This window comes from Rhinoderma darwinii (assembly GCF_050947455.1).
Source record: "Rhinoderma darwinii isolate aRhiDar2 chromosome 3 unlocalized genomic scaffold, aRhiDar2.hap1 SUPER_3_unloc_12, whole genome shotgun sequence".
Classification (NCBI taxonomy): Eukaryota; Metazoa; Chordata; class Amphibia; order Anura; family Rhinodermatidae; genus Rhinoderma; species Rhinoderma darwinii.
The window spans coordinates 139842-153279 of NW_027461737.1; the positions used below are offsets into that span (position 1 = coordinate 139842).

At 43.2% G+C, this 13438-nt stretch overlaps 7 non-coding genes across 7 annotated transcripts; all 7 read left to right on the plus strand.

The window, feature by feature from the left end:
- The first annotated feature begins 190 nt into the window (after nucleotides 1-190).
- Nucleotides 191-262, plus strand: TRNAD-GUC (transfer RNA aspartic acid (anticodon GUC)). Its single transcript has one exon. It is a non-coding gene; the product is annotated as a tRNA-Asp (tRNA).
- Nucleotides 263-1343: 1081 nt separating this feature from the next.
- Nucleotides 1344-1415, plus strand: TRNAD-GUC (transfer RNA aspartic acid (anticodon GUC)). Its single transcript has one exon. It is a non-coding gene; the product is annotated as a tRNA-Asp (tRNA).
- A 1081-nt stretch (nucleotides 1416-2496) lies between these two features.
- On the plus strand, nucleotides 2497-2568 carry TRNAD-GUC (transfer RNA aspartic acid (anticodon GUC)). The gene has a single exon. It is a non-coding gene; the product is annotated as a tRNA-Asp (tRNA).
- Nucleotides 2569-3649: 1081 nt separating this feature from the next.
- On the plus strand, nucleotides 3650-3721 carry TRNAD-GUC (transfer RNA aspartic acid (anticodon GUC)). The gene has a single exon. It is a non-coding gene; the product is annotated as a tRNA-Asp (tRNA).
- Nucleotides 3722-4802: 1081 nt separating this feature from the next.
- Nucleotides 4803-4874, plus strand: TRNAD-GUC (transfer RNA aspartic acid (anticodon GUC)). The gene has a single exon. It is a non-coding gene; the product is annotated as a tRNA-Asp (tRNA).
- A 2258-nt stretch (nucleotides 4875-7132) lies between these two features.
- On the plus strand, nucleotides 7133-7204 carry TRNAD-GUC (transfer RNA aspartic acid (anticodon GUC)). Its single transcript has one exon. It is a non-coding gene; the product is annotated as a tRNA-Asp (tRNA).
- Nucleotides 7205-8284: 1080 nt separating this feature from the next.
- On the plus strand, nucleotides 8285-8356 carry TRNAD-GUC (transfer RNA aspartic acid (anticodon GUC)). Its single transcript has one exon. It is a non-coding gene; the product is annotated as a tRNA-Asp (tRNA).
- Nucleotides 8357-13438: the final 5082 nt, after the last annotated feature.

Below are 13438 nucleotides of genomic sequence, written 5' to 3' on the forward strand. Positions count from 1 at the left end.
ATTAATAGTGAATAACGAGCACAGGGATGTGGGGGCATAGCATAGTTACCAAAACAAAGACCACTCTCCGCATCGGACACGCCATACAGACCCATTCCACATATATGCCATTTACACAATGCACTCAGGCCACACATGCGCCGCCGCTAGGCCTGCTCCACGCAACTCACAGAGCCCTGGTATCAGCAGGTCCTCGTTAGTATAGTGGAGAGTATCCCCGCCTGTCACGCGGGAGACCGGGGTTCGATTCCCCGACGGGGAGAATTGTCACTTTTAGACACATCAATAACCAGAATTATAAAACAAGACTCTTTCTTTTCACTTTGGGCGGTGTAATGTTTTCTGTATGACGCTGTCCAATCAGCTTCTGCCCCTTCCCTGTCCAGCAACACAGTGTGATCTTATAGTATACAGCTTTCATTCCCAATTCTGTATTCAACTGGCTATATCTCAGGCTCTGTCACAGCTAGAACTGTGATTCTACTGTCATATGAAAGATTGGAATCTCCCCTTTCATATGCCACCAGAACCGCGGTTCTAGGTCGTCCACAGCCCGAGATATGGCTGTTTGAATGGATCCCCCTTCCCTCTAGACTGTCTCCTAATGCTGTGAAACAGCATCCTGCTGATAGGACAGAGTCAGAGGCTGGGAGGAAGCCCCACCTCAGGAGAATCGCTGCTGTTACCTCCCAGTTGTCTTATAAATCCTCATTTACATATTTAGAAAAAAGCTCATAACTTTTGAAATAATAAACGTTTTGGGACACAATTTTCACTAGTATTATCAGTGTGACAGCGCCTATCAAATTAGCTAGGAGATAGGGAAGTACAAGTGACAGAGCCTCTTTAAATAGGACGAAATTGCAGTACCAGGATTATTATCTGTCTTACAAGCAGATACATTTAGAAAAATGCTAATTTTCTCTACAATTTTCTCTACGATTCGGATTGTATCGACCACATTTTACCACTTACATAAAGTACAATGTGTCACAAGAAAACAATCTCAGAATGCTTGGATAAATAAAAGAATTCCAAAGTTATTACCACATAAAGAGAAGACAATATGTCATTGCCATATTTATTCATTTTCCTATCATAGGGGGGCACACTAATCTGTATTAGAGTTGTTGAATGGTCTCAGTGGTGTCAGATTAATAGTGAATAACGAGCACAGGGATGTGGGGGCATAGCATAGTTACCAAAACAAAGACCACTCTCCGCATCGGACACGCCATACAGACCCATTCCACATATATGCCATTTACACAATGCACTCAGGCCACACATGCGCCGCCGCTAGGCCTGCTCCACGCAACTCACAGAGCCCTGGTATCAGCAGGTCCTCGTTAGTATAGTGGAGAGTATCCCCGCCTGTCACGCGGGAGACCGGGGTTCGATTCCCCGACGGGGAGAATTATCACTTTTAGACACATCAATAACCAGAATTATAAAACAAGACTCTTTCTTTTCACTTTGGGCGGTGTAATGTTTTCTATATGACGCTGTCCAATCAGCTTCTGCCCCTTCCCTGTCCAGCAACACAGTGTGATCTTATAGTATACAGCTTTCATTCCCAATTCTGTATTCAACTGGCTATATCTCAGGCTCTGTCACAGCTAGAACTGTGATTCTACTGTCATATGAAAGATTGGAATCTCCCCTTTCATATGCCACCAGAACCGCGGTTCTAGGTCGTCCACAGCCCGAGATATGGCTGTTTGAATGGATCCCCCTTCCCTCTAGACTGTCTCCTAATGCTGTGAAACAGCATCCTGCTGATAGGACAGAGTCAGAGGCTGGGAGGAAGCCCCACCTCAGGAGAATCGCTGCTGTTACCTCCCAGTTGTCTTATAAATCCTCATTTACATATTTAGAAAAAAGCTCATAACTTTTGAAATAATAAACGTTTTGGGACACAATTTTCACTAGTATTATCAGTGTGACAGCGCCTATCAAATTAGCTAGGAGATAGGGAAGTACAAGTGACAGAGCCTCTTTAAATAGGACGAAATTGCAGTACCAGGATTATTATCTGTCTTACAAGCAGATACATTTAGAAAAATGCTAATTTTCTCTACAATTTTCTCTACGATTCGGATTGTATCGACCACATTTTACCACTTACATAAAGTACAATGTGTCACAAGAAAACAATCTCAGAATGCTTGGATAAATAAAAGAATTCCAAAGTTATTACCACATAAAGAGAAGACAATATGTCATTGCCATATTTATTCATTTTCCTATCATAGGGGGGCACACTAATCTGTATTAGAGTTGTTGAATGGTCTCAGTGGTGTCAGATTAATAGTGAATAACGAGCACAGGGATGTGGGGGCATAGCATAGTTACCAAAACAAAGACCACTCTCCGCATCGGACACGCCATACAGACCCATTCCACATATATGCCATTTACACAATGCACTCAGGCCACACATGCGCCGCCGCTAGGCCTGCTCCACGCAACTCACACAGCCCTGGTATCAGCAGGTCCTCGTTAGTATAGTGGAGAGTATCCCCGCCTGTCATGCGGGAGACCGGGGTTCGATTCCCCGACGGGGAGAATTGTCACTTTTAGACACATCAATAACCAGAATTATAAAACAAGACTCTTTCTTTTCACTTTGGGCGGTGTAATGTTTTCTGTATGACGCTGTCCAATCAGCTTCTGCCCCTTCCCTGTCCAGCAACACAGTGTGATCTTATAGTATACAGCTTTCATTCCCAATTCTGTATTCAACTGGCTATATCTCAGGCTCTGTCACAGCTAGAACTGTGATTCTACTGTCATATGAAAGATTGGAATCTCCCCTTTCATATGCCACCAGAACCGCGGTTCTAGGTCGTCCACAGCCCGAGATATGGCTGTTTGAATGGATCCCCCTTCCCTCTAGACTGTCTCCTAATGCTGTGAAACAGCATCCTGCTGATAGGACAGAGTCAGAGGCTGGGAGGAAGCCCCACCTCAGGAGAATCGCTGCTGTTACCTCCCAGTTGTCTTATAAATCCTCATTTACATATTTAGAAAAAAGCTCATAACTTTTGAAATAATAAACGTTTTGGGACACAATTTTCACTAGTATTATCAGTGTGACAGCGCCTATCAAATTAGCTAGGAGATAGGGAAGTACAAGTGACAGAGCCTCTTTAAATAGGACGAAATTGCAGTACCAGGATTATTATCTGTCTTACAAGCAGATACATTTAGAAAAATGCTAATTTTCTCTACAATTTTCTCTACGATTCGGATTGTATCGACCACATTTTACCACTTACATAAAGTACAATGTGTCACAAGAAAACAATCTCAGAATGCTTGGATAAATAAAAGAATTCCAAAGTTATTACCACATAAAGAGAAGACAATATGTCATTGCCATATTTATTCATTTTCCTATCATAGGGGGGCACACTAATCTGTATTAGAGTTGTTGAATGGTCTCAGTGGTGTCAGATTAATAGTGAATAACGAGCACAGGGATGTGGGGGCATAGCATAGTTACCAAAACAAAGACCACTCTCCGCATCGGACACGCCATACAGACCCATTCCACATATATGCCATTTACACAATGCACTCAGGCCACACATGCGCCGCCGCTAGGCCTGCTCCACGCAACTCACAGAGCCCTGGTATCAGCAGGTCCTCGTTAGTATAGTGGAGAGTATCCCCGCCTGTCACGCGGGAGACCGGGGTTCGATTCCCCGACGGGGAGAATTGTCACTTTTAGACACATCAATAACCAGAATTATAAAACAAGACTCTTTCTTTTCACTTTGGGCGGTGTAATGTTTTCTGTATGACGCTGTCCAATCAGCTTCTGCCCCTTCCCTGTCCAGCAACACAGTGTGATCTTATAGTATACAGCTTTCATTCCCAATTCTGTATTCAACTGGCTATATCTCAGGCTCTGTCACAGCTAGAACTGTGATTCTACTGTCATATGAAAGATTGGAATCTCCCCTTTCATATGCCACCAGAACCGCGGTTCTAGGTCGTCCACAGCCCGAGATATGGCTGTTTGAATGGATCCCCCTTCCCTCTAGACTGTCTCCTAATGCTGTGAAACAGCATCCTGCTGATAGGACAGAGTCAGAGGCTGGGAGGAAGCCCCACCTCAGGAGAATCGCTGCTGTTACCTCCCAGTTGTCTTATAAATCCTCATTTACATATTTAGAAAAAAGCTCATAACTTTTGAAATAATAAACGTTTTGGGACACAATTTTCACTAGTATTATCAGTGTGACAGCGCCTATCAAATTAGCTAGGAGATAGGGAAGTACAAGTGACAGAGCCTCTTTAAATAGGACGAAATTGCAGTACCAGGATTATTATCTGTCTTACAAGCAGATACATTTAGAAAAATGCTAATTTTCTCTACAATTTTCTCTACGATTCGGATTGTATCGACCACATTTTACCACTTACATAAAGTACAATGTGTCACAAGAAAACAATCTCAGAATGCTTGGATAAATAAAAGAATTCCAAAGTTATTACCACATAAAGAGAAGACAATATGTCATTGCCATATTTATTCATTTTCCTATCATAGGGGGGCACACTAATCTGTATTAGAGTTGTTGAATGGTCTCAGTGGTGTCAGATTAATAGTGAATAACGAGCACAGGGATGTGGGGGCATAGCATAGTTACCAAAACAAAGACCACTCTCCGCATCGGACACGCCATACAGACCCATTCCACATATATGCCATTTACACAATGCACTCAGGCCACACATGCGCCGCCGCTAGGCCTGCTCCACGCAACTCACAGAGCCCTGGTATCAGCAGGTCCTCGTTAGTATAGTGGAGAGTATCCCCGCCTGTCACGCGGGAGACCGGGGTTCGATTCCCCGACGGGGAGAATTATCACTTTTAGACACATCAATAACCAGAATTATAAAACAAGACTCTTTCTTTTCACTTTGGGCGGTGTAATGTTTTCTATATGACGCTGTCCAATCAGCTTCTGCCCCTTCCCTGTCCAGCAACACAGTGTGATCTTATAGTATACAGCTTTCATTCCCAATTCTGTATTCAACTGGCTATATCTCAGGCTCTGTCACAGCTAGAACTGTGATTCTACTGTCATATGAAAGATTGGAATCTCCCCTTTCATATGCCACCAGAACCGCGGTTCTAGGTCGTCCACAGCCCGAGATATGGCTGTTTGAATGGATCCCCCTTCCCTCTAGACTGTCTCCTAATGCTGTGAAACAGCATCCTGCTGATAGGACAGAGTCAGAGGCTGGGAGGAAGCCCCACCTCAGGAGAATCGCTGCTGTTACCTCCCAGTTGTCTTATAAATCCTCATTTACATATTTAGAAAAAAGCTCATAACTTTTGAAATAATAAACGTTTTGGGACACAATTTTCACTAGTATTATCAGTGTGACAGCGCCTATCAAATTAGCTAGGAGATAGGGAAGTACAAGTGACAGAGCCTCTTTAAATAGGACGAAATTGCAGTACCAGGATTATTATCTGTCTTACAAGCAGATACATTTAGAAAAATGCTAATTTTCTCTACAATTTTCTCTACGATTCGGATTGTATCGACCACATTTTACCACTTACATAAAGTACAATGTGTCACAAGAAAACAATCTCAGAATGCTTGGATAAATAAAAGAATTCCAAAGTTATTACCACATAAAGAGAAGACAATATGTCATTGCCATATTTATTCATTTTCCTATCATAGGGGGGCACACTAATCTGTATTAGAGTTGTTGAATGGTCTCAGTGGTGTCAGATTAATAGTGAATAACGAGCACAGGGATGTGGGGGCATAGCATAGTTACCAAAACAAAGACCACTCTCCGCATCGGACACGCCATACAGACCCATTCCACATATATGCCATTTACACAATGCACTCAGGCCACACATGCGCCGCCGCTAGGCCTGCTCCACGCAACTCACACAGCCCTTGTATCAGCAGGTACTCGTTAGTATAGTGGAGAGTATCCCCGCCTGTCACGCGGGAGACCGGGGTTCGATTCCCCGACGGGGAGAATTGTCACTTTTAGACACATCAATAACCAGAATTATAAAACAAGACTCTTTCTTTTCACTTTGGGCGGTGTAATGTTTTCTATATGACGCTGTCCAATCAGCTTCTGCCCCTTCTGTCCAATCAGCTTCTGCCCCTTCCCTGTCCAGCAACACAGTATGATCTTATGGTATACAGCTTTCATTCCCAATTCTGTATTCAACTGGCTATATCTCAGGCTCTGTCACAGCTAGAACTGTGATTCTACTGTCATATGAAAGATTGGAATCTCCCCTTTCATATGCCACCAGAACCGCGGTTCTAGGTCGTCCACAGCCCGAGATATGGCTGTTTGAATGGATCCCCCTTCCCTCTAGACTGTCTCCTAATGCTGTGAAACAGCATCCTGCTGATAGGACAGAGTCAGAGGCTGGGAGGAAGCCCCACCTCAGGAGAATCGCTGCTGTTACCTCCCAGTTGTCTTATAAATCCTCATTTACATATTTAGAAAAAAGCTCATAACTTTTGAAATAATAAACGTTTTGGGACACAATTTTCACTAGTATTATCAGTGTGACAGCGCCTATCAAATTAGCTAGGAGATAGGGAAGTACAAGTGACAGAGCCTCTTTAAATAGGACGAAATTGCAGTACCAGGATTATTATCTGTCTTACAAGCAGATACATTTAGAAAAATGCTAATTTTCTCTACAATTTTCTCTACGATTCGGATTGTATCGACCACATTTTACCACTTACATAAAGTACAATGTGTCACAAGAAAACAATCTCAGAATGCTTGGATAAATAAAAGAATTCCAAAGTTATTACCACATAAAGAGAAGACAATATGTCATTGCCATATTTATTCATTTTCCTATCATAGGGGGGCACACTAATCTGTATTAGAGTTGTTGAATGGTCTCAGTGGTGTCAGATTAATAGTGAATAACGAGCACAGGGATGTGGGGGCATAGCATAGTTACCAAAACAAAGACCACTCTCCGCATCGGACACGCCATACAGACCCATTCCACATATATGCCATTTACACAATGCACTCAGGCCACACATGCGCCGCCGCTAGGCCTGCTCCACGCAACTCACACAGCCCTGGTATCAGCAGGTCCTCGTTAGTATAGTGGAGAGTATCCCCGCCTGTCACGCGGGAGACCGGGGTTCGATTCCCCGACGGGGAGAATTGTTACTTTTAGACACATCAATAACCAGAATTATAAAACAAGACTCTTTCTTTTCACTTTGGGCGGTGTAATGTTTTCTATATGACGCTGTCCAATCAGCTTCTGCCCCTTCCCTGTCCAGCAACACAGTATGATCTTATGGTATACAGCTTTCATTCCCAATTCTGTATTCAACTGGCTATATCTCAGGCTCTGTCACAGCTAGAACTGTGATTCTACTGTCATATGAAAGATTGGAATCTCCCCTTTCATATGCACCAGAACCGCGGTTCTAGGTCGTCCACAGCCCGAGATATGGCTGTTTGAATGGATCCCCCTTCCCTCTAGACTGTCTCCTAATGCTGTGAAACAGCATCCTGCTGATAGGACAGAGTCAGAGGCTGGGAGGAAGCCCCACCTCAGGAGAATCGCTGCTGTTACCTCCCAGTTGTCTTATAAATCCTCATTTACATATTTAGAAAAAAGCTCATAACTTTTGAAATAATAAACGTTTTGGGACACAATTTTCACTAGTATTATCAGTGTGACAGCGCCTATCAAATTAGCTAGGAGATAGGGAAGTACAAGTGACAGAGCCTCTTTAAATAGGACGAAATTGCAGTACCAGGATTATTATCTGTCTTACAAGCAGATACATTTAGAAAAATGCTAATTTTCTCTACAATTTTCTCTACGATTCGGATTGTATCGACCACATTTTACCACTTACATAAAGTACAATGTGTCACAAGAAAACAATCTCAGAATGCTTGGATAAATAAAAGAATTCCAAAGTTATTACCACATAAAGAGAAGACAATATGTCATTGCCATATTTATTCATTTTCCTATCATAGGGGGGCACACTAATCTGTATTAGAGTTGTTGAATGGTCTCAGTGGTGTCAGATTAATAGTGAATAACGAGCACAGGGATGTGGGGGCATAGCATAGTTACCAAAACAAAGACCACTCTCCGCATCGGACACGCCATACAGACCCATTCCACATATATGCCATTTACACAATGCACTCAGGCCACACATGCGCCGCCGCTAGGCCTGCTCCACGCAACTCACACAGCCCTGGTATCAGCAGGTCCTCGTTAGTATAGTGGAGAGTATCCCCGCCTGTCACGCGGGAGACCGGGGTTCGATTCCCCGACGGGGAGAATTGTTACTTTTAGACACATCAATAACCAGAATTATAAAACAAGACTCTTTCTTTTCACTTTGGGCGGTGTAATGTTTTCTATATGACGCTGTCCAATCAGCTTCTGCCCCTTCTGTCCAATCAGCTTCTGCCCCTTCCCTGTCCAGCAACACAGTGTGATCTTATAGTATACAGCTTTCATTCCCAATTCTGTATTCAACTGGCTATATCTCAGGCTCTGTCACAGCTAGAACTGTGATTCTACTGTCATATGAAAGATTGGAATCTCCCCTTTCATATGCCACCAGAACCGCGGTTCTAGGTCGTCCACAGCCCGAGATATGGCTGTTTGAATGGATCCCCCTTCCCTCTAGACTGTCTCCTAATGCTGTGAAACAGCATCCTGCTGATAGGACAGAGTCAGAGGCTGGGAGGAAGCCCCACCTCAGGAGAATCGCTGCTGTTACCTCCCAGTTGTCTTATAAATCCTCATTTACATATTTAGAAAAAAGCTCATAACTTTTGAAATAATAAACGTTTTGGGACACAATTTTCACAAGTATTATCAGTGTGACAGCGCCTATCAAATTAGCTAGGAGATAGGGAAGTACAAGTGACAGAGCCTCTTTAAATAGGACGAAATTGCAGTACCAGGATTATTATCTGTCTTACAAGCAGATACATTTAGAAAAATGCTAATTTTCTCTACAATTTTCTCTACGATTCGGATTGTATCGACCACATTTTACCACTTACATAAAGTACAATGTGTCACAAGAAAACAATCTCAGAATGCTTGGATAAATAAAAGAATTCCAAAGTTATTACCACATAAAGAGAAGACAATATGTCATTGCCATATTTATTCATTTTCCTATCATAGGGGGGCACACTAATCTGTATTAGAGTTGTTGAATGGTCTCAGTGGTGTCAGATTAATAGTGAATAACGAGCACAGGGATGTGGGGGCATAGCATAGTTACCAAAACAAAGACCACTCTCCGCAGCGGACACGCCATACAGACCCATTCCACATATATGCCATTTACACAATGCACTCAGGCCACACATGCGCCGCCGCTAGGCCTGCTCCACGCAACTCACACAGCCCTGGTATCAGCAGGTCATCGTTAGTATAGTGGAGAGTATCCCCGCCTGTCACGCGGGAGACCGGGGTTCGATTCCCCGACGGGGAGAATTCACACTTTTAGACACATCAATAACCAGAATTATAAAACAAGACTCTTTCTTTTCACTTTGGGCGGTGTAATGTTTTCTGTATGACGCTGTCCAATCAGCTTCTGCCCCTTCCCTGTCCAGCAACACAGTATGATCTTATAGTATACAGCTTTCATTCCCAATTCTGTATTCAACTGGCTATATATCAGGCTCTGTCACAGCTAGAACTGTGATTCTACTGTCATATGAAAGATTGGAATCTCCCCTTTCATATGCCACCAGAACCGCGGTTCTAGGTCGTCCACAGCCCGAGATATGGCTGTTTGAATGGATCCCCCTTCCCTCTAGACTGTCTCCTAATGCTGTGAAACAGCATCCTGCTGATAGGACAGAGTCAGAGGCTGGGAGGAAGCCCCACCTCAGGAGAATCGCTGCTGTTACCTCCCAGTTGTCTTATAAATCCTCATTTACATATTTAGAAAAAAGCTCATAACTTTTGAAATAATAAACGTTTTGGGACACAATTTTCACTAGTATTATCAGTGTGACAGTGCCTATCAAATTAGCTAGGAGATAGGGAAGTACAAGTGACAGAGCCTCTTTAAATAGGACGAAATTGCAGTACCAGGATTATTATCTGTCTTACAAGCAGATACATTTAGAAAAATGCTAATTTTCTCTACAATTTTCTCTACGATTCGGATTGTATCGACCACATTTTACCACTTACATAAAGTACAATGTGTCACAAGAAAACATTCTCAGAATGCTTGGATAAATAAAAGAATTCCAAAGTTATTACCACATAAAGAGAAGACAATATGTCATTGCCATATTTATTCATTTTCCTATCATAGGGGGGCACACTAATCTGTATTAGAGTTGTTGAATGGTCTCAGTGGTGTCAGATTAATAGTGAATAACGAGCACAGGGATGTGGGGGCATAGCATAGTTACCAAAACAAAGACCACTCTCCGCATCGGACACGCCATACAGACCCATTCCACATATATGCCATTTACACAATGCACTCAGGCCACACATGCGCCGCCGCTAGGCCTGCTCCACGCAACTCACACAGCCCTGGTATCAGCAGGTCCTCGTTAGTATAGTGGAGAGTATCCCCTCCTGTCACGCGGGAGACCGGGGTTCGATTCCCCGACGGGGAGAATTGTCACTTTTAGACACATCAATAACCAGAATTATAAAACAAGACTCTTTCTTTTCACTTTGGGCGGTGTAATGTTTTCTGTATGACGCTGTCCAATCAGCTTCTGCCCCTTCCCTGTCCAGCAACACAGTGTGATCTTATAGTATACAGCTTTCATTCCCAATTCTGTATTCAACTGGCTATATATCAGGCTCTGTCACAGCTAGAACTGTGATTCTACTGTCATATGAAAGATTGGAATCTCCCCTTTCATATGCCACCAGAACCGCGGTTCTAGGTCGTCCACAGCCCGAGATATGGCTGTTTGAATGGATCCCCCTTCCCTCTAGACTGTCTCCTAATGCTGTGAAACAGCATCCTGCTGATAGGACAGAGTCAGAGGCTGGGAGGAAGCCCCACCTCAGGAGAATCGCTGCTGTTACCTCCCAGTTGTCTTATAAATCCTCATTTACATATTTAGAAAAAAGCTCATAACTTTTGAAATAATAAACGTTTTGGGACACAATTTTCACTAGTATTATCAGTGTGACAGTGCCTATCAAATTAGCTAGGAGATAGGGAAGTACAAGTGACAGAGCCTCTTTAAATAGGACGAAATTGCAGTACCAGGATTATTATCTGTCTTACAAGCAGATACATTTAGAAAAATGCTAATTTTCTCTACAATTTTCTCTACGATTCGGATTGTATCGACCACATTTTACCACTTACATAAAGTACAATGTGTCACAAGAAAACAATCTCAGAATGCTTGGATAAATAAAAGAATTCCAAAGTTATTACCACATAAAGAGAAGACAATATGTCATTGCCATATTTATTCATTTTCCTATCATAGGGGGGCACACTAATCTGTATTAGAGTTGTTGAATGGTCTCAGTGGTGTCAGATTAATAGTGAATAACGAGCACAGGGATGTGGGGGCATAGCATAGTTACCAAAACAAAGACCACTCTCCGCATCGGACACGCCATACAGACCCATTCCACATATATGCCATTTACACAATGCACTCAGGCCACACATGCGCCGCCGCTAGGCCTGCTCCACGCAACTCACACAGCCCTGGTATCAGCAGGTCATCGTTAGTATAGTGGAGAGTATCCCCGCCTGTCACGCGGGAGACCGGGGTTCGATTCCCCGACGGGGAGAATTCACACTTTTAGACACATCAATAACCAGAATTATAAAACAAGACTCTTTCTTTTCACTTTGGGCGGTGTAATGTTTTCTGTATGACGCTGTCCAATCAGCTTCTGCCCCATCCCTGTCCAGCAACACAGTGTGATCTTATAGTATACAGCTTTCATTCCCAATTCTGTATTCAACTGGCTATATCTCAGGCTCTGTCACAGCTAGAACTGTGATTCTACTGTCATATGAAAGATTGGAATCTCCCCTTTCATATGCCACCAGAACCGCGGTTCTAGGTCGTCCACAGCCCGAGATATGGCTGTTTGAATGGATCCCCCTTCCCTCTAGACTGTCTCCTAATGCTGTGAAACAGCATCCTGCTGATAGGACAGAGTCAGAGGCTGGGAGGAAGCCCCACCTCAGGAGAATCGCTGCTGTTACCTCCCAGTTGTCTTATAAATCCTCATTTACATATTTAGAAAAAAGCTCATAACTTTTGAAATAATAAACGTTTTGGGACACAATTTTCACTAGTATTATCAGTGTGACAGCGCCTATCAAATTAGCTAGGAGATAGGGAAGTACAAGTGACAGAGCCTCTTTAAATAGGACGAAATTGCAGTACCAGGATTATTATCTGTCTTACAAGCAGATACATTTAGAAAAATGCTAATTTTCTCTACAATTTTCTCTACGATTCGGATTGTATCGACCACATTTTACCACTTACATAAAGTACAATGTGTCACAAGAAAACAATCTCAGAATGCTTGGATAAATAAAAGAATTCCAAAGTTATTACCACATAAAGAGAAGACAATATGTCATTGCCATATTTATTCATTTTCCTATCATAGGGGGGCACACTAATCTGTATTAGAGTTGTTGAATGGTCTCAGTGGTGTCAGATTAATAGTGAATAACGAGCACAGGGATGTGGGGGCATAGCATAGTTACCAAAACAAAGACCACTCTCCGCATCGGACACGCCATACAGACCCATTCCACATATATGCCATTTACACAATGCACTCAGGCCACACATGCGCCGCCGCTAGGCCTGCTCCACGCAACTCACACAGCCCTGGTATCAGCAGGTCATCGTTAGTATAGTGGAGAGTATCCCCGCCTGTCACGCGGGAGACCGGGGTTCGATTCCCCGACGGGGAGAATTCACACTTTTAGACACATCAATAACCAGAATTATAAAACAAGACTCTTTCTTTTCACTTTGGGCGGTGTAATGTTTTCTGTATGACGCTGTCCAATCAGCTTCTGCCCCATCCCTGTCCAGCAACACAGTGTGATCTTATAGTATACAGCTTTCATTCCCAATTCTGTATTCAACTGGCTATATCTCAGGCTCTGTCACAGCTAGAACTGTGATTCTACTGTCATATGAAAGATTGGAATCTCCCCTTTCATATGCCACCAGAACCGCGGTTCTAGGTCGTCCACAGCCCGAGATATGGCTGTTTGAATGGATCCCCCTTCCCTCTAGACTGTCTCCTAATGCTGTGAAACAGCATCCTGCTGATAGGACAGAGTCAGAGGCTGGGAGGAAGCCCCACCTCAGGAGAATCGCTGCTGTTACCTCCCAGTTGTCTTATAAATCC